Source organism: Sorex fumeus, unplaced genomic scaffold, assembly GCF_029834395.1.
Source record: "Sorex fumeus unplaced genomic scaffold, SorFum_2.1 ptg000021l, whole genome shotgun sequence".
In the NCBI taxonomy this organism is placed as follows: Eukaryota; Metazoa; Chordata; class Mammalia; order Eulipotyphla; family Soricidae; genus Sorex; species Sorex fumeus.
The window spans coordinates 1-19095 of record NW_026606078.1 but is presented as its reverse complement, the minus strand read 5'-3'; the positions used below and the strand labels follow the sequence as shown (position 1 = coordinate 19095).

The 19095-nt window shown below is 76.8% G+C and overlaps 11 non-coding genes across 11 annotated transcripts; all 11 read left to right on the top strand.

Moving 5' to 3' along the window:
• Positions 1–1419: 1419 nt before the first annotated feature.
• Positions 1420–1538, top strand: LOC130023028 (5S ribosomal RNA). Its single transcript, XR_008792360.1, has one exon. It is a non-coding gene; the product is annotated as a 5S ribosomal RNA (ribosomal RNA).
• A 1613-nt stretch (positions 1539–3151) lies between these two features.
• Positions 3152–3270, top strand: LOC130023016 (5S ribosomal RNA). Its single transcript, XR_008792358.1, has one exon. It is a non-coding gene; the product is annotated as a 5S ribosomal RNA (ribosomal RNA).
• Positions 3271–4883: 1613 nt separating this feature from the next.
• On the top strand, positions 4884–5002 carry LOC130023004 (5S ribosomal RNA). The gene has a single exon (XR_008792355.1). It is a non-coding gene; the product is annotated as a 5S ribosomal RNA (ribosomal RNA).
• Positions 5003–6616: 1614 nt separating this feature from the next.
• LOC130022992 (5S ribosomal RNA) lies at positions 6617–6735 on the top strand. The gene has a single exon (XR_008792353.1). It is a non-coding gene; the product is annotated as a 5S ribosomal RNA (ribosomal RNA).
• A 1615-nt stretch (positions 6736–8350) lies between these two features.
• LOC130022980 (5S ribosomal RNA) lies at positions 8351–8469 on the top strand. Its single transcript, XR_008792351.1, has one exon. It is a non-coding gene; the product is annotated as a 5S ribosomal RNA (ribosomal RNA).
• Positions 8470–10082: 1613 nt separating this feature from the next.
• On the top strand, positions 10083–10201 carry LOC130022968 (5S ribosomal RNA). The gene has a single exon (XR_008792348.1). It is a non-coding gene; the product is annotated as a 5S ribosomal RNA (ribosomal RNA).
• Positions 10202–11814: 1613 nt separating this feature from the next.
• On the top strand, positions 11815–11933 carry LOC130023093 (5S ribosomal RNA). Its single transcript, XR_008792408.1, has one exon. It is a non-coding gene; the product is annotated as a 5S ribosomal RNA (ribosomal RNA).
• A 1615-nt stretch (positions 11934–13548) lies between these two features.
• Positions 13549–13667, top strand: LOC130023084 (5S ribosomal RNA). Its single transcript, XR_008792401.1, has one exon. It is a non-coding gene; the product is annotated as a 5S ribosomal RNA (ribosomal RNA).
• Positions 13668–15286: 1619 nt separating this feature from the next.
• LOC130023071 (5S ribosomal RNA) lies at positions 15287–15405 on the top strand. The gene has a single exon (XR_008792389.1). It is a non-coding gene; the product is annotated as a 5S ribosomal RNA (ribosomal RNA).
• Positions 15406–17020: 1615 nt separating this feature from the next.
• On the top strand, positions 17021–17139 carry LOC130023059 (5S ribosomal RNA). Its single transcript, XR_008792376.1, has one exon. It is a non-coding gene; the product is annotated as a 5S ribosomal RNA (ribosomal RNA).
• A 1617-nt stretch (positions 17140–18756) lies between these two features.
• LOC130022961 (5S ribosomal RNA) lies at positions 18757–18875 on the top strand. The gene has a single exon (XR_008792342.1). It is a non-coding gene; the product is annotated as a 5S ribosomal RNA (ribosomal RNA).
• The last annotated feature ends 220 nt before the right edge of the window (positions 18876–19095 follow it).

Genomic DNA, 19095 nt, shown 5'->3' with positions numbered 1-19095 from the left:
GCCTGAGGCTGGCCTGAGCTCCCACCCCTGCCCACTGCCCTCCCCGCCCCCTCCCACAGCTCCTCACCAAGACCGTCCAGCCCCGCGCCCAGCCCCTCTCCAGGGCCTGCCTGCCCCGGCTCCCGGCCGGCCGGCCGGCCCCAAGGCCTTGCTGAGGGCCAGGGCGGGGCGGGGCCGCTCGGCCAGCCGCCCGGGGGCTTGGGGGGGCCTCCTGGGGCATAAAGGAGTACGCCGGGGGCTCCCGTCCCGCAGGGACATCCTCACGGGGAGGGTGGGGGAACGCGGTGGGGGCGGGGCTGTGCAGGGAGCGGGGCCGCGGGGGTGGCGGTGGTGAGGGGCTGAGTGGGGGCCCCGGGCGGCCCCTGCTCCTCCCCGAGGTGGCGGTCCCAGTGGCCGCTGCCCCCGCGCCCAGCTCCCAGCGCCCCTGCCAGCGTGCCCCTCACCTGCACCCACCCCAGGCCCACAGCGCGCCCCCCCCACACACACACACACAACGCGCGCGCCCCCGCTCACCGGGAGGCGGGGGCGAGCTGTCCCCTGTCCTTCATTCAACCCTCCCGAGAGACCCAGAGGGGAGCCCCGCCGGAAGCCGCGGGGGGTGGGGGGCCCCAAGGCGCACCCCGGCCGGCCGGCCGGCGCGCACGCACCCACGCGAGGCTCCGTGGGAGCCCGGGTGCAGAGAGCACCGTCGGGCGAGCACTGAGGCCGGGGGCACCCGGATCTCCTGGCCCACGCGACGGGAGTCCCCCATCTTGCGATTCCCAAAGGCGCTGGGCCCGCCCCCGCACCCGGCCCTTGGCGGCGCCCTGGGCAAGAGCCCGCAGGAGAGCCCCGGCGCCCGCCTGGCCAAAGGCACCACGAACCCGTCCGCCACGCGGAAGCGGACCCGCGCACCGCGCAGGGGCAGGCCGACAGACAGGGTCCGGGGGCGCTGGGCAAAGCTGCTCCCGGGGCCTCCCCGGCGTGGGCCGCGGACCCCACGGCCACGCTCCGCCCCCTGCCGCGCACACCTGCTCCCAGAACCGCGGCCACTCGCAGCGGGGCCCCACCGGAGGCGCCCCGACCCTGTCCCTAAGGCGCGGGTGCGTGTGGGTGTGTGCGCGCGCGCGCGGCTGTCCCGGCCTCCGGCGGCTCACAGGCTCACACGCAGGCACTGGGAGCCCCTGCGGCCGGTGGGCGGGCGCACACACTGGGAGCCGTGCAGCCACAGCCGCGCGCCTGCGCCCGCCCTGGGTGGCCTTGTGTGCGCCCATCCGGGATCCGGGCGCAGGCGGGCTGTGCAGCGGAGCAGCCGTGCGCGGTGCGGTGCGGGAGGGCAGGCGTCGGGGCCAGCGGGGGCGGGGGCGGGGGCGCGGGCGGACGGGGCTGGCCGCGGGCGGCCGGGCCACTTCTTGAGGGCGGCGGGAGAGCCGCGCCTCCGTCTACGGCCATACCACCCTGAACGCGCCCGATCTCGTCTGATCTCGGAAGCTAAGCAGGGTCGGGCCTGGTTAGTACTTGGATGGGAGACCGCCTGGGAATACCGGGTGCTGTAGGCCTTTTGTGGGGGCGTGGGGCATTTGCTTCTTTACTTTTCTCCCCCTGGCCTTTGGCTTTGGACGCGGGGAAGGGAGGGGTGGGGGGCTGGGCCCTAGCCCCTGGCCCTGGTCCTGCCCATAGCCTCCGGGCCCCCACAACCCAGGTGCCCAGGTGCCCTGCCACTCCCCTGCGCCCGGCCCCCAGGCCTGGGCTGCCTGAGGCTGGCCTGAGCTCCCACCCCTGCCCACTGCCCTCCCCGCCCCCTCCCACAGCTCCTCACCAAGACCGTCCAGCCCCGCGCCCAGCCCCTCTCCAGGGCCTGCCTGCCCCGGCTCCCGGCCGGCCGGCCGGCCCCAACGCCTTGCCGAGGGCCAGGGCGGGGCGGGGCCGCTCGGCCAGCCGCCCGGGGGCTTGGGGGGGCCTCCTGGGGCATAAAGGAGTACGCCGGGGGCTCCCGTCCCGCAGGGACATCCTCACGGGGAGGGTGGGGGAACGCGGTGGGGGCGGGGCTGTGCAGGGAGCGGGGCCGCGGGGGTGGCGGTGGTGAGGGGCTGAGTGGGGGCCCCGGGCGGCCCCTGCTCCTCCCCGAGGTGGCGGTCCCAGTGGCCGCTCCCCCCGCGCCCAGCTCCCAGCGCCCCTGCCAGCGTGCCCCTCACCTGCACCCACCCCAGGCCCACAGCGCGCCCCCCCCCAGACACACACACACAACGCGCGCGCCCGCGCTCACCGGGAGGCGGGGGCGAGCTGTCCCCTGTCCTTCATTCAACCCTCCCGAGAGACCCAGAGGGGAGCCCCGCCGGAAGCCGCGGGGGGTGGGGGGCCCCAAGGCGCACCCCGGCCGGCCGGCCGGCGCGCACGCACCCACGCGAGGCTCCGTGGGAGCCCGGGTGCAGAGAGCACCGTCGGGCGAGCACTGAGGCCGGGGGCACCCGGATCTCCTGGCCCACGCGACGGGAGTCCCCCATCTTGCGATTCCCAAAGGCGCTGGGCCCGCCCCCGCACCCGGCCCTTGGCGGCGCCCTGGGCAAGAGCCCGCAGGAGAGCCCCGGCGCCCGCCTGGCCAAAGGCACCACGAACCCGTCCGCCACGCGGAAGCGGACCCGCGCACCGCGCAGGGGCAGGCCGACAGACAGGGTCCGGGGGCGCTGGGCAAAGCTGCTCCCGGGGCCTCCCCGGCGTGGGCCGCGGACCCCACGGCCACGCTCCGCCCCCTGCCGCGCACACCTGCTCCCAGAACCGCGGCCACTCGCAGCGGGGCCCCACCGGAGGCGCCCCGACCCTGTCCCTAAGGCGCGGGTGCGTGTGGGTGTGTGCGCGCGCGCGCGGCTGTCCCGCCCTCCGGCGGCTCACAGGCTCACACGCAGGCACTGGGAGCCCCTGCGGCCGGTGGGCGGGCGCACACACTGGGAGCCGTGCAGCCACAGCCGCGCGCCTGCGCCCGCCCTGGGTGGCCTTGTGTGCGCCCATCCGGGATCCGGGCGCAGGCGGGCTGTGCAGCGGAGCAGCCGTGCGCGGTGCGGTGCGGGAGGGCAGGCGTCGGGGCCAGCGGGGGCGGGGGCGGGGGCGCGGGCGGACGGGGCTGGCCGCGGGCGGCCGGGCCACTTCTTGAGGGCGGCGGGAGAGCCGCGCCTCCGTCTACGGCCATACCACCCTGAACGCGCCCGATCTCGTCTGATCTCGGAAGCTAAGCAGGGTCGGGCCTGGTTAGTACTTGGATGGGAGACCGCCTGGGAATACCGGGTGCTGTAGGCCTTTTGTGGGGGCGTGGGGCATTTGCTTCTTTACTTTTCTCCCCCTGGCCTTTGGCTTTGGACGCGGGGAAGGGAGGGGTGGGGGGCTGGGCCCTAGCCCCTGGCCCTGGTCCTGCCCATAGCCTCCGGGCCCCCACAACCCAGGTGCCCAGGTGCCCTGCCACTCCCCTGCGCCCGGCCCCCAGGCCTGGGCTGCCTGAGGCTGGCCTGAGCTCCCACCCCTGCCCACTGCCCTCCCCGCCCCCTCCCACAGCTCCTCACCAAGACCGTCCAGCCCCGCGCCCAGCCCCTCTCCAGGGCCTGCCTGCCCCGGCTCCCGGCCGGCCGGCCGGCCCCAACGCCTTGCCGAGGGCCAGGGCGGGGCGGGGCCGCTCGGCCAGCCGCCCGGGGGCTTGGGGGGGCCTCCTGGGGCATAAAGGAGTACGCCGGGGGCTCCCGTCCCGCAGGGACATCCTCACGGGGAGGGTGGGGGAACGCGGTGGGGGCGGGGCTGTGCAGGGAGCGGGGCCGCGGGGGTGGCGGTGGTGAGGGGCTGAGTGGGGGCCCCGGGCGGCCCCTGCTCCTCCCCGAGGTGGCGGTCCCAGTGGCCGCTCCCCCCGCGCCCAGCTCCCAGCGCCCCTGCCAGCGTGCCCCTCACCTGCACCCACCCCAGGCCCACAGCGCGCCCCCCCCCAGACACACACACACAACGCGCGCGCCCGCGCTCACCGGGAGGCGGGGGCGAGCTGTCCCCTGTCCTTCATTCAACCCTCCCGAGAGACCCAGAGGGGAGCCCCGCCGGAAGCCGCGGGGGGTGGGGGGCCCCAAGGCGCACCCCGGCCGGCCGGCCGGCGCGCACGCACCCACGCGAGGCTCCGTGGGAGCCCGGGTGCAGAGAGCACCGTCGGGCGAGCACTGAGGCCGGGGGCACCCGGATCTCCTGGCCCACGCGACGGGAGTCCCCCATCTTGCGATTCCCAAAGGCGCTGGGCCCGCCCCCGCACCCGGCCCTTGGCGGCGCCCTGGGCAAGAGCCCGCAGGAGAGCCCCGGCGCCCGCCTGGCCAAAGGCACCACGAACCCGTCCGCCACGCGGAAGCGGACCCGCGCACCGCGCAGGGGCAGGCCGACAGACAGGGTCCGGGGGCGCTGGGCAAAGCTGCTCCCGGGGCCTCCCCGGCGTGGGCCGCGGACCCCACGGCCACGCTCCGCCCCCTGCCGCGCACACCTGCTCCCAGAACCGCGGCCACTCGCAGCGGGGCCCCACCGGAGGCGCCCCGACCCTGTCCCTAAGGCGCGGGTGCGTGTGGGTGAGTGTGCGCGCGCGCGGCTGTCCCGCCCTCCGGCGGCTCACAGGCTCACACGCAGGCACTGGGAGCCCCTGCGGCCGGTGGGCGGGCGCACACACTGGGAGCCGTGCAGCCACAGCCGCGCGCCTGCGCCCGCCCTGGGTGGCCTTGTGTGCGCCCATCCGGGATCCGGGCGCAGGCGGGCTGTGCAGCGGAGCAGCCGTGCGCGGTGCGGTGCGGGAGGGCAGGCGTCGGGGCCAGCGGGGGCGGGGGCGGGGGCGCGGGCGGACGGGGCTGGCCGCGGGCGGCCGGGCCACTTCTTGAGGGCGGCGGGAGAGCCGCGCCTCCGTCTACGGCCATACCACCCTGAACGCGCCCGATCTCGTCTGATCTCGGAAGCTAAGCAGGGTCGGGCCTGGTTAGTACTTGGATGGGAGACCGCCTGGGAATACCGGGTGCTGTAGGCCTTTTGTGGGGGCGTGGGGCATTTGCTTCTTTACTTTTCTCCCCCTGGCCTTTGGCTTTGGACGCGGGGAAGGGAGGGGTGGGGGGCTGGGCCCTAGCCCCTGGCCCTGGTCCTGCCCATAGCCTCCGGGCCCCCACAACCCAGGTGCCCAGGTGCCCTGCCACTCCCCTGCGCCCGGCCCCCAGGCCTGGGCTGCCTGAGGCTGGCCTGAGCTCCCACCCCTGCCCACTGCCCTCCCCGCCCCCTCCCACAGCTCCTCACCAAGACCGTCCAGCCCCGCGCCCAGCCCCTCTCCAGGGCCTGCCTGCCCCGGCTCCCGGCCGGCCGGCCGGCCCCAAGGCCTTGCTGAGGGCCAGGGCGGGGCGGGGCCGCTCGGCCAGCCGCCCGGGGGCTTGGGGGGGCCTCCTGGGGCATAAAGGAGTACGCCGGGGGCTCCCGTCCCGCAGGGACATCCTCACGGGGAGGGTGGGGGAACGCGGTGGGGGCGGGGCTGTGCAGGGAGCGGGGCCGCGGGGGTGGCGGTGGTGAGGGGCTGAGTGGGGGCCCCGGGCGGCCCCTGCTCCTCCCCGAGGTGGCGGTCCCAGTGGCCGCTGCCCCCGCGCCCAGCTCCCAGCGCCCCTGCCAGCGTGCCCCTCACCTGCACCCACCCCAGGCCCACAGCGCGCCCCCCCCACACACACACACACAACGCGCGCGCCCCCGCTCACCGGGAGGCGGGGGCGAGCTGTCCCCTGTCCTTCATTCAACCCTCCCGAGAGACCCAGAGGGGAGCCCCGCCGGAAGCCGCGGGGGGTGGGGGGCCCCAAGGCGCACCCCGGCCGGCCGGCCGGCGCGCACGCACCCACGCGAGGCTCCGTGGGAGCCCGGGTGCAGAGAGCACCGTCGGGCGAGCACTGAGGCCGGGGGCACCCGGATCTCCTGGCCCACGCGACGGGAGTCCCCCATCTTGCGATTCCCAAAGGCGCTGGGCCCGCCCCCGCACCCGGCCCTTGGCGGCGCCCTGGGCAAGAGCCCGCAGGAGAGCCCCGGCGCCCGCCTGGCCAAAGGCACCACGAACCCGTCCGCCACGCGGAAGCGGACCCGCGCACCGCGCAGGGGCAGGCCGACAGACAGGGTCCGGGGGCGCTGGGCAAAGCTGCTCCCGGGGCCTCCCCGGCGTGGGCCGCGGACCCCACGGCCACGCTCCGCCCCCTGCCGCGCACACCTGCTCCCAGAACCGCGGCCACTCGCAGCGGGGCCCCACCGGAGGCGCCCCGACCCTGTCCCTAAGGCGCGGGTGCGTGTGGGTGTGTGCGCGCGCGCGCGCGGCTGTCCCGGCCTCCGGCGGCTCACAGGCTCACACGCAGGCACTGGGAGCCCCTGCGGCCGGTGGGCGGGCGCACACACTGGGAGCCGTGCAGCCACAGCCGCGCGCCTGCGCCCGCCCTGGGTGGCCTTGTGTGCGCCCATCCGGGATCCGGGCGCAGGCGGGCTGTGCAGCGGAGCAGCCGTGCGCGGTGCGGTGCGGGAGGGCAGGCGTCGGGGCCAGCGGGGGCGGGGGCGGGGGCGCGGGCGGACGGGGCTGGCCGCGGGCGGCCGGGCCACTTCTTGAGGGCGGCGGGAGAGCCGCGCCTCCGTCTACGGCCATACCACCCTGAACGCGCCCGATCTCGTCTGATCTCGGAAGCTAAGCAGGGTCGGGCCTGGTTAGTACTTGGATGGGAGACCGCCTGGGAATACCGGGTGCTGTAGGCCTTTTGTGGGGGCGTGGGGCATTTGCTTCTTTACTTTTCTCCCCCTGGCCTTTGGCTTTGGACGCGGGGAAGGGAGGGGTGGGGGGCTGGGCCCTAGCCCCTGGCCCTGGTCCTGCCCATAGCCTCCGGGCCCCCACAACCCAGGTGCCCAGGTGCCCTGCCACTCCCCTGCGCCCGGCCCCCAGGCCTGGGCTGCCTGAGGCTGGCCTGAGCTCCCACCCCTGCCCACTGCCCTCCCCGCCCCCTCCCACAGCTCCTCACCAAGACCGTCCAGCCCCGCGCCCAGCCCCTCTCCAGGGCCTGCCTGCCCCGGCTCCCGGCCGGCCGGCCGGCCCCAACGCCTTGCCGAGGGCCAGGGCGGGGCGGGGCCGCTCGGCCAGCCGCCCGGGGGCTTGGGGGGGCCTCCTGGGGCATAAAGGAGTACGCCGGGGGCTCCCGTCCCGCAGGGACATCCTCACGGGGAGGGTGGGGGAACGCGGTGGGGGCGGGGCTGTGCAGGGAGCGGGGCCGCGGGGGTGGCGGTGGTGAGGGGCTGAGTGGGGGCCCCGGGCGGCCCCTGCTCCTCCCCGAGGTGGCGGTCCCAGTGGCCGCTGCCCCCGCGCCCAGCTCCCAGCGCCCCTGCCAGCGTGCCCCTCACCTGCACCCACCCCAGGCCCACAGCGCGCCCCCCCCCACACACACACACACAACGCGCGCGCCCCCGCTCACCGGGAGGCGGGGGCGAGCTGTCCCCTGTCCTTCATTCAACCCTCCCGAGAGACCCAGAGGGGAGCCCCGCCGGAAGCCGCGGGGGGTGGGGGGCCCCAAGGCGCACCCCGGCCGGCCGGCCGGCGCGCACGCACCCACGCGAGGCTCCGTGGGAGCCCGGGTGCAGAGAGCACCGTCGGGCGAGCACTGAGGCCGGGGGCACCCGGATCTCCTGGCCCACGCGACGGGAGTCCCCCATCTTGCGATTCCCAAAGGCGCTGGGCCCGCCCCCGCACCCGGCCCTTGGCGGCGCCCTGGGCAAGAGCCCGCAGGAGAGCCCCGGCGCCCGCCTGGCCAAAGGCACCACGAACCCGTCCGCCACGCGGAAGCGGACCCGCGCACCGCGCAGGGGCAGGCCGACAGACAGGGTCCGGGGGCGCTGGGCAAAGCTGCTCCCGGGGCCTCCCCGGCGTGGGCCGCGGACCCCACGGCCACGCTCCGCCCCCTGCCGCGCACACCTGCTCCCAGAACCGCGGCCACTCGCAGCGGGGCCCCACCGGAGGCGCCCCGACCCTGTCCCTAAGGCGCGGGTGCGTGTGGGTGTGTGCGCGCGCGCGCGCGGCTGTCCCGGCCTCCGGCGGCTCACAGGCTCACACGCAGGCACTGGGAGCCCCTGCGGCCGGTGGGCGGGCGCACACACTGGGAGCCGTGCAGCCAGAGCCGCGCGCCTGCGCCCGCCCTGGGTGGCCTTGTGTGCGCCCATCCGGGATCCGGGCGCAGGCGGGCTGTGCAGCGGAGCAGCCGTGCGCGGTGCGGTGCGGGAGGGCAGGCGTCGGGGCCAGCGGGGGCGGGGGCGGGGGCGCGGGCGGACGGGGCTGGCCGCGGGCGGCCGGGCCACTTCTTGAGGGCGGCGGGAGAGCCGCGCCTCCGTCTACGGCCATACCACCCTGAACGCGCCCGATCTCGTCTGATCTCGGAAGCTAAGCAGGGTCGGGCCTGGTTAGTACTTGGATGGGAGACCGCCTGGGAATACCGGGTGCTGTAGGCCTTTTGTGGGGGCGTGGGGCATTTGCTTCTTTACTTTTCTCCCCCTGGCCTTTGGCTTTGGACGCGGGGAAGGGAGGGGTGGGGGGCTGGGCCCTAGCCCCTGGCCCTGGTCCTGCCCATAGCCTCCGGGCCCCCACAACCCAGGTGCCCAGGTGCCCTGCCACTCCCCTGCGCCCGGCCCCCAGGCCTGGGCTGCCTGAGGCTGGCCTGAGCTCCCACCCCTGCCCACTGCCCTCCCCGCCCCCTCCCACAGCTCCTCACCAAGACCGTCCAGCCCCGCGCCCAGCCCCTCTCCAGGGCCTGCCTGCCCCGGCTCCCGGCCGGCCGGCCGGCCCCAAGGCCTTGCTGAGGGCCAGGGCGGGGCGGGGCCGCTCGGCCAGCCGCCCGGGGGCTTGGGGGGGCCTCCTGGGGCATAAAGGAGTACGCCGGGGGCTCCCGTCCCGCAGGGACATCCTCACGGGGAGGGTGGGGGAACGCGGTGGGGGCGGGGCTGTGCAGGGAGCGGGGCCGCGGGGGTGGCGGTGGTGAGGGGCTGAGTGGGGGCCCCGGGCGGCCCCTGCTCCTCCCCGAGGTGGCGGTCCCAGTGGCCGCTGCCCCCGCGCCCAGCTCCCAGCGCCCCTGCCAGCGTGCCCCTCACCTGCACCCACCCCAGGCCCACAGCGCGCCCCCCCCCCCACACACACACACAACGCGCGCGCCCCCGCTCACCGGGAGGCGGGGGCGAGCTGTCCCCTGTCCTTCATTCAACCCTCCCGAGAGACCCAGAGGGGAGCCCCGCCGGAAGCCGCGGGGGGTGGGGGGCCCCAAGGCGCACCCCGGCCGGCCGGCCGGCGCGCACGCACCCACGCGAGGCTCCGTGGGAGCCCGGGTGCAGAGAGCACCGTCGGGCGAGCACTGAGGCCGGGGGCACCCGGATCTCCTGGCCCACGCGACGGGAGTCCCCCATCTTGCGATTCCCAAAGGCGCTGGGCCCGCCCCCGCACCCGGCCCTTGGCGGCGCCCTGGGCAAGAGCCCGCAGGAGAGCCCCGGCGCCCGCCTGGCCAAAGGCACCACGAACCCGTCCGCCACGCGGAAGCGGACCCGCGCACCGCGCAGGGGCAGGCCGACAGACAGGGTCCGGGGGCGCTGGGCAAAGCTGCTCCCGGGGCCTCCCCGGCGTGGGCCGCGGACCCCACGGCCACGCTCCGCCCCCTGCCGCGCACACCTGCTCCCAGAACCGCGGCCACTCGCAGCGGGGCCCCACCGGAGGCGCCCCGACCCTGTCCCTAAGGCGCGGGTGCGTGTGGGTGTGTGCGCGCGCGCGCGGCTGTCCCGGCCTCCGGCGGCTCACAGGCTCACACGCAGGCACTGGGAGCCCCTGCGGCCGGTGGGCGGGCGCACACACTGGGAGCCGTGCAGCCACAGCCGCGCGCCTGCGCCCGCCCTGGGTGGCCTTGTGTGCGCCCATCCGGGATCCGGGCGCAGGCGGGCTGTGCAGCGGAGCAGCCGTGCGCGGTGCGGTGCGGGAGGGCAGGCGTCGGGGCCAGCGGGGGCGGGGGCGGGGGCGCGGGCGGACGGGGCTGGCCGCGGGCGGCCGGGCCACTTCTTGAGGGCGGCGGGAGAGCCGCGCCTCCGTCTACGGCCATACCACCCTGAACGCGCCCGATCTCGTCTGATCTCGGAAGCTAAGCAGGGTCGGGCCTGGTTAGTACTTGGATGGGAGACCGCCTGGGAATACCGGGTGCTGTAGGCCTTTTGTGGGGGCGTGGGGCATTTGCTTCTTTACTTTTCTCCCCCTGGCCTTTAGCTTTGGACGCGGGGAAGGGAGGGGTGGGGGGCTGGGCCCTAGCCCCTGGCCCTGGTCCTGCCCATAGCCTCCGGGCCCCCACAACCCAGGTGCCCAGGTGCCCTGCCACTCCCCTGCGCCCGGCCCCCAGGCCTGGGCTGCCTGAGGCTGGCCTGAGCTCCCACCCCTGCCCACTGCCCTCCCCGCCCCCTCCCACAGCTCCTCACCAAGACCGTCCAGCCCCGCGCCCAGCCCCTCTCCAGGGCCTGCCTGCCCCGGCTCCCGGCCGGCCGGCCGGCCCCAACGCCTTGCCGAGGGCCAGGGCGGGGCGGGGCCGCTCGGCCAGCCGCCCGGGGGCTTGGGGGGGCCTCCTGGGGCATAAAGGAGTACGCCGGGGGCTCCCGTCCCGCAGGGACATCCTCACGGGGAGGGTGGGGGAACGCGGTGGGGGCGGGGCTGTGCAGGGAGCGGGGCCGCGGGGGTGGCGGTGGTGAGGGGCTGAGTGGGGGCCCCGGGCGGCCCCTGCTCCTCCCCGAGGTGGCGGTCCCAGTGGCCGCTCCCCCCGCGCCCAGCTCCCAGCGCCCCTGCCAGCGTGCCCCTCACCTGCACCCACCCCAGGCCCACAGCGCGCCCCCCCCCAGACACACACACACAACGCGCGCGCCCGCGCTCACCGGGAGGCGGGGGCGAGCTGTCCCCTGTCCTTCATTCAACCCTCCCGAGAGACCCAGAGGGGAGCCCCGCCGGAAGCCGCGGGGGGTGGGGGGCCCCAAGGCGCACCCCGGCCGGCCGGCCGGCGCGCACGCACCCACGCGAGGCTCCGTGGGAGCCCGGGTGCAGAGAGCACCGTCGGGCGAGCACTGAGGCCGGGGGCACCCGGATCTCCTGGCCCACGCGACGGGAGTCCCCCATCTTGCGATTCCCAAAGGCGCTGGGCCCGCCCCCGCACCCGGCCCTTGGCGGCGCCCTGGGCAAGAGCCCGCAGGAGAGCCCCGGCGCCCGCCTGGCCAAAGGCACCACGAACCCGTCCGCCACGCGGAAGCGGACCCGCGCACCGCGCAGGGGCAGGCCGACAGACAGGGTCCGGGGGCGCTGGGCAAAGCTGCTCCCGGGGCCTCCCCGGCGTGGGCCGCGGACCCCACGGCCACGCTCCGCCCCCTGCCGCGCACACCTGCTCCCAGAACCGCGGCCACTCGCAGCGGGGCCCCACCGGAGGCGCCCCGACCCTGTCCCTAAGGCGCGGGTGCGTGTGGGTGAGTGTGCGCGCGCGCGGCTGTCCCGCCCTCCGGCGGCTCACAGGCTCACACGCAGGCACTGGGAGCCCCTGCGGCCGGTGGGCGGGCGCACACACTGGGAGCCGTGCAGCCACAGCCGCGCGCCTGCGCCCGCCCTGGGTGGCCTTGTGTGCGCCCATCCGGGATCCGGGCGCAGGCGGGCTGTGCAGCGGAGCAGCCGTGCGCGGTGCGGTGCGGGAGGGCAGGCGTCGGGGCCAGCGGGGGCGGGGGCGGGGGCGCGGGCGGACGGGGCTGGCCGCGGGCGGCCGGGCCACTTCTTGAGGGCGGCGGGAGAGCCGCGCCTCCGTCTACGGCCATACCACCCTGAACGCGCCCGATCTCGTCTGATCTCGGAAGCTAAGCAGGGTCGGGCCTGGTTAGTACTTGGATGGGAGACCGCCTGGGAATACCGGGTGCTGTAGGCCTTTTGTGGGGGCGTGGGGCATTTGCTTCTTTACTTTTCTCCCCCTGGCCTTTGGCTTTGGACGCGGGGAAGGGAGGGGTGGGGGGCTGGGCCCTAGCCCCTGGCCCTGGTCCTGCCCATAGCCTCCGGGCCCCCACAACCCAGGTGCCCAGGTGCCCTGCCACTCCCCTGCGCCCGGCCCCCAGGCCTGGGCTGCCTGAGGCTGGCCTGAGCTCCCACCCCTGCCCACTGCCCTCCCCGCCCCCTCCCACAGCTCCTCACCAAGACCGTCCAGCCCCGCGCCCAGCCCCTCTCCAGGGCCTGCCTGCCCCGGCTCCCGGCCGGCCGGCCGGCCCCAAGGCCTTGCTGAGGGCCAGGGCGGGGCGGGGCCGCTCGGCCAGCCGCCCGGGGGCTTGGGGGGGCCTCCTGGGGCATAAAGGAGTACGCCGGGGGCTCCCGTCCCGCAGGGACATCCTCACGGGGAGGGTGGGGGAACGCGGTGGGGGCGGGGCTGTGCAGGGAGCGGGGCCGCGGGGGTGGCGGTGGTGAGGGGCTGAGTGGGGGCCCCGGGCGGCCCCTGCTCCTCCCCGAGGTGGCGTTCCCAGTGGCCGCTGCCCCCGCGCCCAGCTCCCAGCGCCCCTGCCAGCGTGCCCCTCACCTGCACCCACCCCAGGCCCACAGCGCGCCCCCCCCCCCACACACACACACAACGCGCGCGCCCCCGCTCACCGGGAGGCGGGGGCGAGCTGTCCCCTGTCCTTCATTCAACCCTCCCGAGAGACCCAGAGGGGAGCCCCGCCGGAAGCCGCGGGGGGTGGGGGGCCCCAAGGCGCACCCCGGCCGGCCGGCCGGCGCGCACGCACCCACGCGAGGCTCCGTGGGAGCCCGGGTGCAGAGAGCACCGTCGGGCGAGCACTGAGGCCGGGGGCACCCGGATCTCCTGGCCCACGCGACGGGAGTCCCCCATCTTGCGATTCCCAAAGGCGCTGGGCCCGCCCCCGCACCCGGCCCTTGGCGGCGCCCTGGGCAAGAGCCCGCAGGAGAGCCCCGGCGCCCGCCTGGCCAAAGGCACCACGAACCCGTCCGCCACGCGGAAGCGGACCCGCGCACCGCGCAGGGGCAGGCCGACAGACAGGGTCCGGGGGCGCTGGGCAAAGCTGCTCCCGGGGCCTCCCCGGCGTGGGCCGCGGACCCCACGGCCACGCTCCGCCCCCTGCCGCGCACACCTGCTCCCAGAACCGCGGCCACTCGCAGCGGGGCCCCACCGGAGGCGCCCCGACCCCTGTCCCTAAGGCGCGGGTGCGTGTGGGTGTGTGCGCGCGCGCGCGGCTGTCCCGGCCTCCGGCGGCTCACAGGCTCACACGCAGGCACTGGGAGCCCCTGCGGCCGGTGGGCGGGCGCACACACTGGGAGCCGTGCAGCCACAGCCGCGCGCCTGCGCCCGCCCTGGGTGGCCTTGTGTGCGCCCATCCGGGATCCGGGCGCAGGCGGGCTGTGCAGCGGAGCAGCCGTGCGCGGTGCGGTGCGGGAGGGCAGGCGTCGGGGCCAGCGGGGGCGGGGGCGGGGGCGCGGGCGGACGGGGGCTGGCCGCGGGCGGCCGGGCCACTTCTTGAGGGCGGCGGGAGAGCCGCGCCTCCGTCTACGGCCATACCACCCTGAACGCGCCCGATCTCGTCTGATCTCGGAAGCTAAGCAGGGTCGGGCCTGGTTAGTACTTGGATGGGAGACCGCCTGGGAATACCGGGTGCTGTAGGCCTTTTGTGGGGGCGTGGGGCATTTGCTTCTTTACTTTTCTCCCCCTGGCCTTTGGCTTTGGACGCGGGGAAGGGAGGGGTGGGGGGCTGGGCCCTAGCCCCTGGCCCTGGTCCTGCCCATAGCCTCCGGGCCCCCACAACCCAGGTGCCCAGGTGCCCTGCCACTCCCCTGCGCCCGGCCCCCAGGCCTGGGCTGCCTGAGGCTGGCCTGAGCTCCCACCCCTGCCCACTGCCCTCCCCGCCCCCTCCCACAGCTCCTCACCAAGACCGTCCAGCCCCGCGCCCAGCCCCTCTCCAGGGCCTGCCTGCCCCGGCTCCCGGCCGGCCGGCCGGCCCCAACGCCTTGCCGAGGGCCAGGGCGGGGCGGGGGCCGCTCGGCCAGCCGCCCGGGGGCTTGGGGGGGCCTCCTGGGGCATAAAGGAGTACGCCGGGGGCTCCCGTCCCGCAGGGACATCCTCACGGGGAGGGTGGGGGAACGCGGTGGGGGCGGGGCTGTGCAGGGAGCGGGGCCGCGGGGGTGGCGGTGGTGAGGGGCTGAGTGGGGGCCCCGGGCGGCCCCTGCTCCTCCCCGAGGTGGCGGTCCCAGTGGCCGCTCCCCCCGCGCCCAGCTCCCAGCGCCCCTGCCAGCGTGCCCCCTCACCTGCACCCACCCCAGGCCCACAGCGCGCCCCCCCCCAGACCACACACACACAACGCGCGCGCCCGCGCTCACCGGGAGGCGGGGGCGAGCTGTCCCCTGTCCTTCATTCAACCCTCCCGAGAGACCAGAGGGGAGCCCCGCCGGAAGCCGCGGGGGGGTGGGGGGCCCCAAGGCGCACCCCGGCCGGCCGGCCGGCGCGCACGCACCCACGCGAGGCTCCGTGGGAGCCCGGGTGCAGAGAGCACCGTCGGGCGAGCACTGAGGCCGGGGGCACCCGGATCTCCTGGCCCACGCGACGGGAGTCCCCCATCTTGCGATTCCCAAAGGCGCTGGGCCCGCCCCCGCACCCGGCCCTTGGCGGCGCCCTGGGCAAGAGCCCGCAGGAGAGCCCCGGCGCCCGCCTGGCCAAAGGCACCACGAACCCGTCCGCCACGCGGAAGCGGACCCGCGCACCGCGCAGGGGCAGGCCGACAGACAGGGTCCGGGGGCGCTGGGCAAAGCTGCTCCCGGGGCCTCCCCCGGCGTGGGCCGCGGACCCCACGGCCACGCTCCGCCCCCTGCCGCGCACACCTGCTCCCAGAACCGCGGCCACTCGCAGCGGGGCCCCACCGGAGGCGCCCCGACCCTGTCCCTAAGGCGCGGGTGCGTGTGGGTGAGTGTGCGCGCGCGCGGCTGTCCCGCCCTCCGGCGGCTCACAGGCTCACCACGCAGGCACTGGGAGCCCCTGCGGCCGGTGGGCGGGCGCACACACTGGGAGCCGTGCAGCCACAGCCGCGCGCCTGCGCCCGCCCTGGGTGGCCTTGTGTGCGCCCATCCGGGATCCGGGCGCAGGCGGGCTGTGCAGCGGAGCAGCCGTGCGCGGTGCGGTGCGGGAGGGCAGGCGTCGGGGCCAGCGGGGGCGGGGGGCGGGGGCGCGGGCGGACGGGGCTGGCCGCGGGCGGCCGGGCCACTTCTTGAGGGCGGCGGGAGAGCCGCGCCTCCGTCTACGGCCATACCACCCTGAACGCGCCCGATCTCGTCTGATCTCGGAAGCTAAGCAGGGTCGGGCCTGGTTAGTACTTGGATGGGAGACCGCCTGGGAATACCGGGTGCTGTAGGCCTTTTGTGGGGGCGTGGGGCATTTGCTTCTTTACTTTTCTCCCCCTGGCCTTTGGCTTTGGACGCGGGGAAGGGAGGGGTGGGGGGCTGGGCCCTAGCCCCTGGCCCTGGTCCTGCCCATAGCCTCCGGGCCCCCACAACCCAGGTGCCCAGGTGCCCTGCCACTCCCTGCGCCCGGCCCCCAGGCCTGGGCTGCCTGAGGCTGGCCTGAGCTCCCACCCCTGCCCCACTGCCCTCCCCGCCCCCTCCCACAGCTCCTCACCAAGACCGTCCAGCCCCGCGCCCAGCCCCCTCTCCAGGGCCTGCCTGCCCCGGCTCCCGGCCGGCCGGCCGGCCCAAGGCCTTGCCGAGGGCCAGGGCGGGGCGGGGGCCGCTCGGCCAGCCGCCCGGGGGCTTGGGGGGGCCTCCTGGGGCATAAAGGAGTACGCCGGGGGCTCCCGTCCCGCAGGGACATCCTCACGGGGAGGGTGGGGGAACGCGGTGGGGGCGGGGCTGTGCAGGGAGCGGGGCCGCGGGGGTGGCGGTGGTGAGGGGCTGAGTGGGGGCCCCGGGCGGCCCCTGCTCCTCCCCGAGGTGGCGGTCCCAGTGGCCGCTGCCCCCGCGCCCAGCTCCCAGCGCCCCTGCCAGCGTGCCCCTCACCTGCACCCACCCCAGGCCCACAGCGCGCCCCCCCCACACACACACACACAACGCGCGCGCCCCCGCTCACCGGGAGGCGGGGGCGAGCTGTCCCCTGTCCTTCATTCAACCCTCCCGAGAGACCCAGAGGGGAGCCCCGCCGGAAGCCGCGGGGGGTGTGGGGGGCCCCAAGGCGCACCCCGGCCGGCCGGCCGGCGCGCACGCACCCACGCGAGGCTCCGTGGGAGCCCGGGTGCAGAGAGCACCGTCGGGCGAGCACTGAGGCCGGGGGCACCCGGATCTCCTGGCCCACGCGACGGGAGTCCCCCATCTTGCGATTCCCAAAGGCGCTGGGCCCGCCCCCGCACCCGGCCCTTGGCGGCGCCCTGGGCAAGAGCCCGCAGGAGAGCCCCGGCGCCCGCCTGGCCAAAGGCACCACGAACCCGTCCGCCACGCGGAAGCGGACCCGCGCACCGCGCAGGGGCAGGCCGACAGACAGGGTCCGGGGGCGCTGGGCAAAGCTGCTCCCGGGGCCTCCCCGGCGTGGGCCGCGGACCCCACGGCCACGCTCCGCCCCCTGCCGCGCACACCTGCTCCCAGAACCGCGGCCACTCGCAGCGGGGCCCCACCGGAGGCGCCCCGACCCTGTCCCTAAGGCGCGGGTGCGTGTGGGTGTGTGCGCGCGCGCGCGGCTGTCCCGGCCTCCGGCGGCTCACAGGCTCACACGCAGGCACTGGGAGCCCCTGCGGCCGGTGGGCGGGCGCACACACTGGGAGCCGTGCAGCCACAGCCGCGCGCCTGCGCCCGCCCTGGGTGGCCTTGTGTGCGCCCATCCGGGATCCGGGCGCAGGCGGGCTGTGCAGCGGAGCAGCCGTGCGCGGTGCGGTGCGGGAGGGCAGGCGTCGGGGCCAGCGGGGGCGGGGGCGGGGGCGCGGGCGGACGGGGCTGGCCGCGGGCGGCCGGGCCACTTCTTGAGGGCGGCGGGAGAGCCGCGCCTCCGTCTACGGCCATACCACCCTGAACGCGCCCGATCTCGTCTGATCTCGGAAGCTAAGCAGGGTCGGGCCTGGTTAGTACTTGGATGGGAGACCGCCTGGGAATACCGGGTGCTGTAGGCCTTTTGTGGGGGCGTGGGGCATTTGCTTCTTTACTTTTCTCCCCCTGGCCTTTGGCTTTGGACGCGGGGAAGGGAGGGGTGGGGGGCTGGGCCCTAGCCCCTGGCCCTGGTCCTGCCCATAGCCTCCGGGCCCCCACAACCCAGGTGCCCAGGTGCCCTGCCACTCCCCTGCGCCCGGCCCCCAGGCCTGGGCTGCCTGAGGCTGGCCTGAGCTCCCACCCCTGCCCACTGCCCTCCCCGCCCCCCTCCCACAGCTCCTCACCAAGACCGTCCAGCCCCGCGCCCAGCCCCTCTCCAGGGCCTGCCTGCCCCGGCTCCCGGCCGGCCGGCCGGCCCCAAGGCCTTGCTGAGGGCCAGGGCGGGGCGGGGCCGCTCGGCCAGCCGCCCGGGGGCTTGGGGGGGCCTCCTGGGGCATAAAGGAGTACGCCCGGGGGCTCCCGTCCCGCAGGGACATCCTCACGGGGAGGGTGGGGGAACGCGGTGGGGGCGGGGCTGTGCAGGGAGCGGGGCCGCGGGGTGGCGGTGGTGAGGGGCTGAGTGGGGGCCCCGGGCGGCCCCTGCTCCTCCCCGAGGTGGCGGTCCCAGTGGCCGCTGCCCCCGCGCCCAGCTCCCAGCGCCCCTGCCAGCGTGCCCCTCACCTGCACCCACCCCAGGCCACAGCGCGCCCCCCCCCCCACACACACACACAACGCGCGCGCCCCCGCTCACCGGGAGGCGGGGGCGAGCTGTCCCCTGTCCTTCATTCAACCCTCCCGAGAGACCCAGAGGGGAGCCCCGCCGGAAGCCGCGGGGGGTGGGGGGCCCCAAGGCGCACCCCGGCCGGCCGGCCGGCGCGCACGCACCCACGCGAGCTCCGTGGGAGCCCGGGTGCAGAGAGCACCGTCGGGCGAGCACTGAGGCCGGGGGCACCCGGATCTCCTGGCCCCACGCGACGGGAGTCCCCCCATCTTGCGATTCCCAAAGGCGCTGGGCCCCGCCCCCGCACCCGGCCCTTGGCGGCGCCCTGGGCAAGAGCCCGCAGGAGAGCCCCGGCGCCCGCCTGGCCAAAGGCACCACGAACCCGTCCGCCACGCGGAAGCGGACCCGCGCACCGCGCAGGGGCAGGCCGACAGACAGGGTCCGGGGGCGCTGGGCAAAGCTGCTCCCGGGGCCCTCCCCGGCGTGGGCCGCGGACCCCACGGCCACGCTCCGCCCCCTGCCGCGCACACCTGCTCCCAGAACCGCGGCCACTCGCAGCGGGGCCCCACCGGAGGCGCCCCGACCCTGTCCCTAAGGCGCGGGTGCGTGTGGGTGTGTGCGCGCGCGCGCGGCTGTCCCGCCCTCCGGCGGCTCACAGGCTCACACGCAGGCACTGGGAGCCCCTGCGGCCGGTGGGCGGGCGCACACACTGGGAGCCGTGCAGCCACAGCCGCGCGCCTGCGCCCGCCCTGGGTGGCCTTGTGTGCGCCCATCCGGGATCCGGGCGCAGGCGGGCTGTGCAGCGGAGCAGCCGTGCGCGGTGCGGTGCGGGAGGGCAGGCGTCGGGGCCAGCGGGGGCGGGGGCGGGGGCGCGGGGCGGACGGGGCTGGCCGCGGGCGGCCGGGCCACTTCTTGAGGGCGGCGGGAGAGCCGCGCCTCCGTCTACGGCCATACCACCCTGAACGCGCCCGATCTCGTCTGATCTCGGAAGCTAAGCAGGGTCGGGCCTGGTTAGTACTTGGATGGGAGACCGCCTGGGAATACCGGGTGCTGTAGGCCTTTTGTGGGGGCGTGGGGCATTTGCTTCTTTACTTTTCTCCCCCTGGCCTTTGGCTTTGGACGCGGGGAAGGGAGGGGTGGGGGGCTGGGCCCTAGCCCCTGGCCCTGGTCCTGCCCATAGCCTCCGGGCCCCCACAACCCAGGTGCCCAGGTGCCCTGCCACTCCCCTGCGCCCGGCCCCCAGGCCTGGGCTGCCTGAGGCCTGGCCTGAGCTCCCACC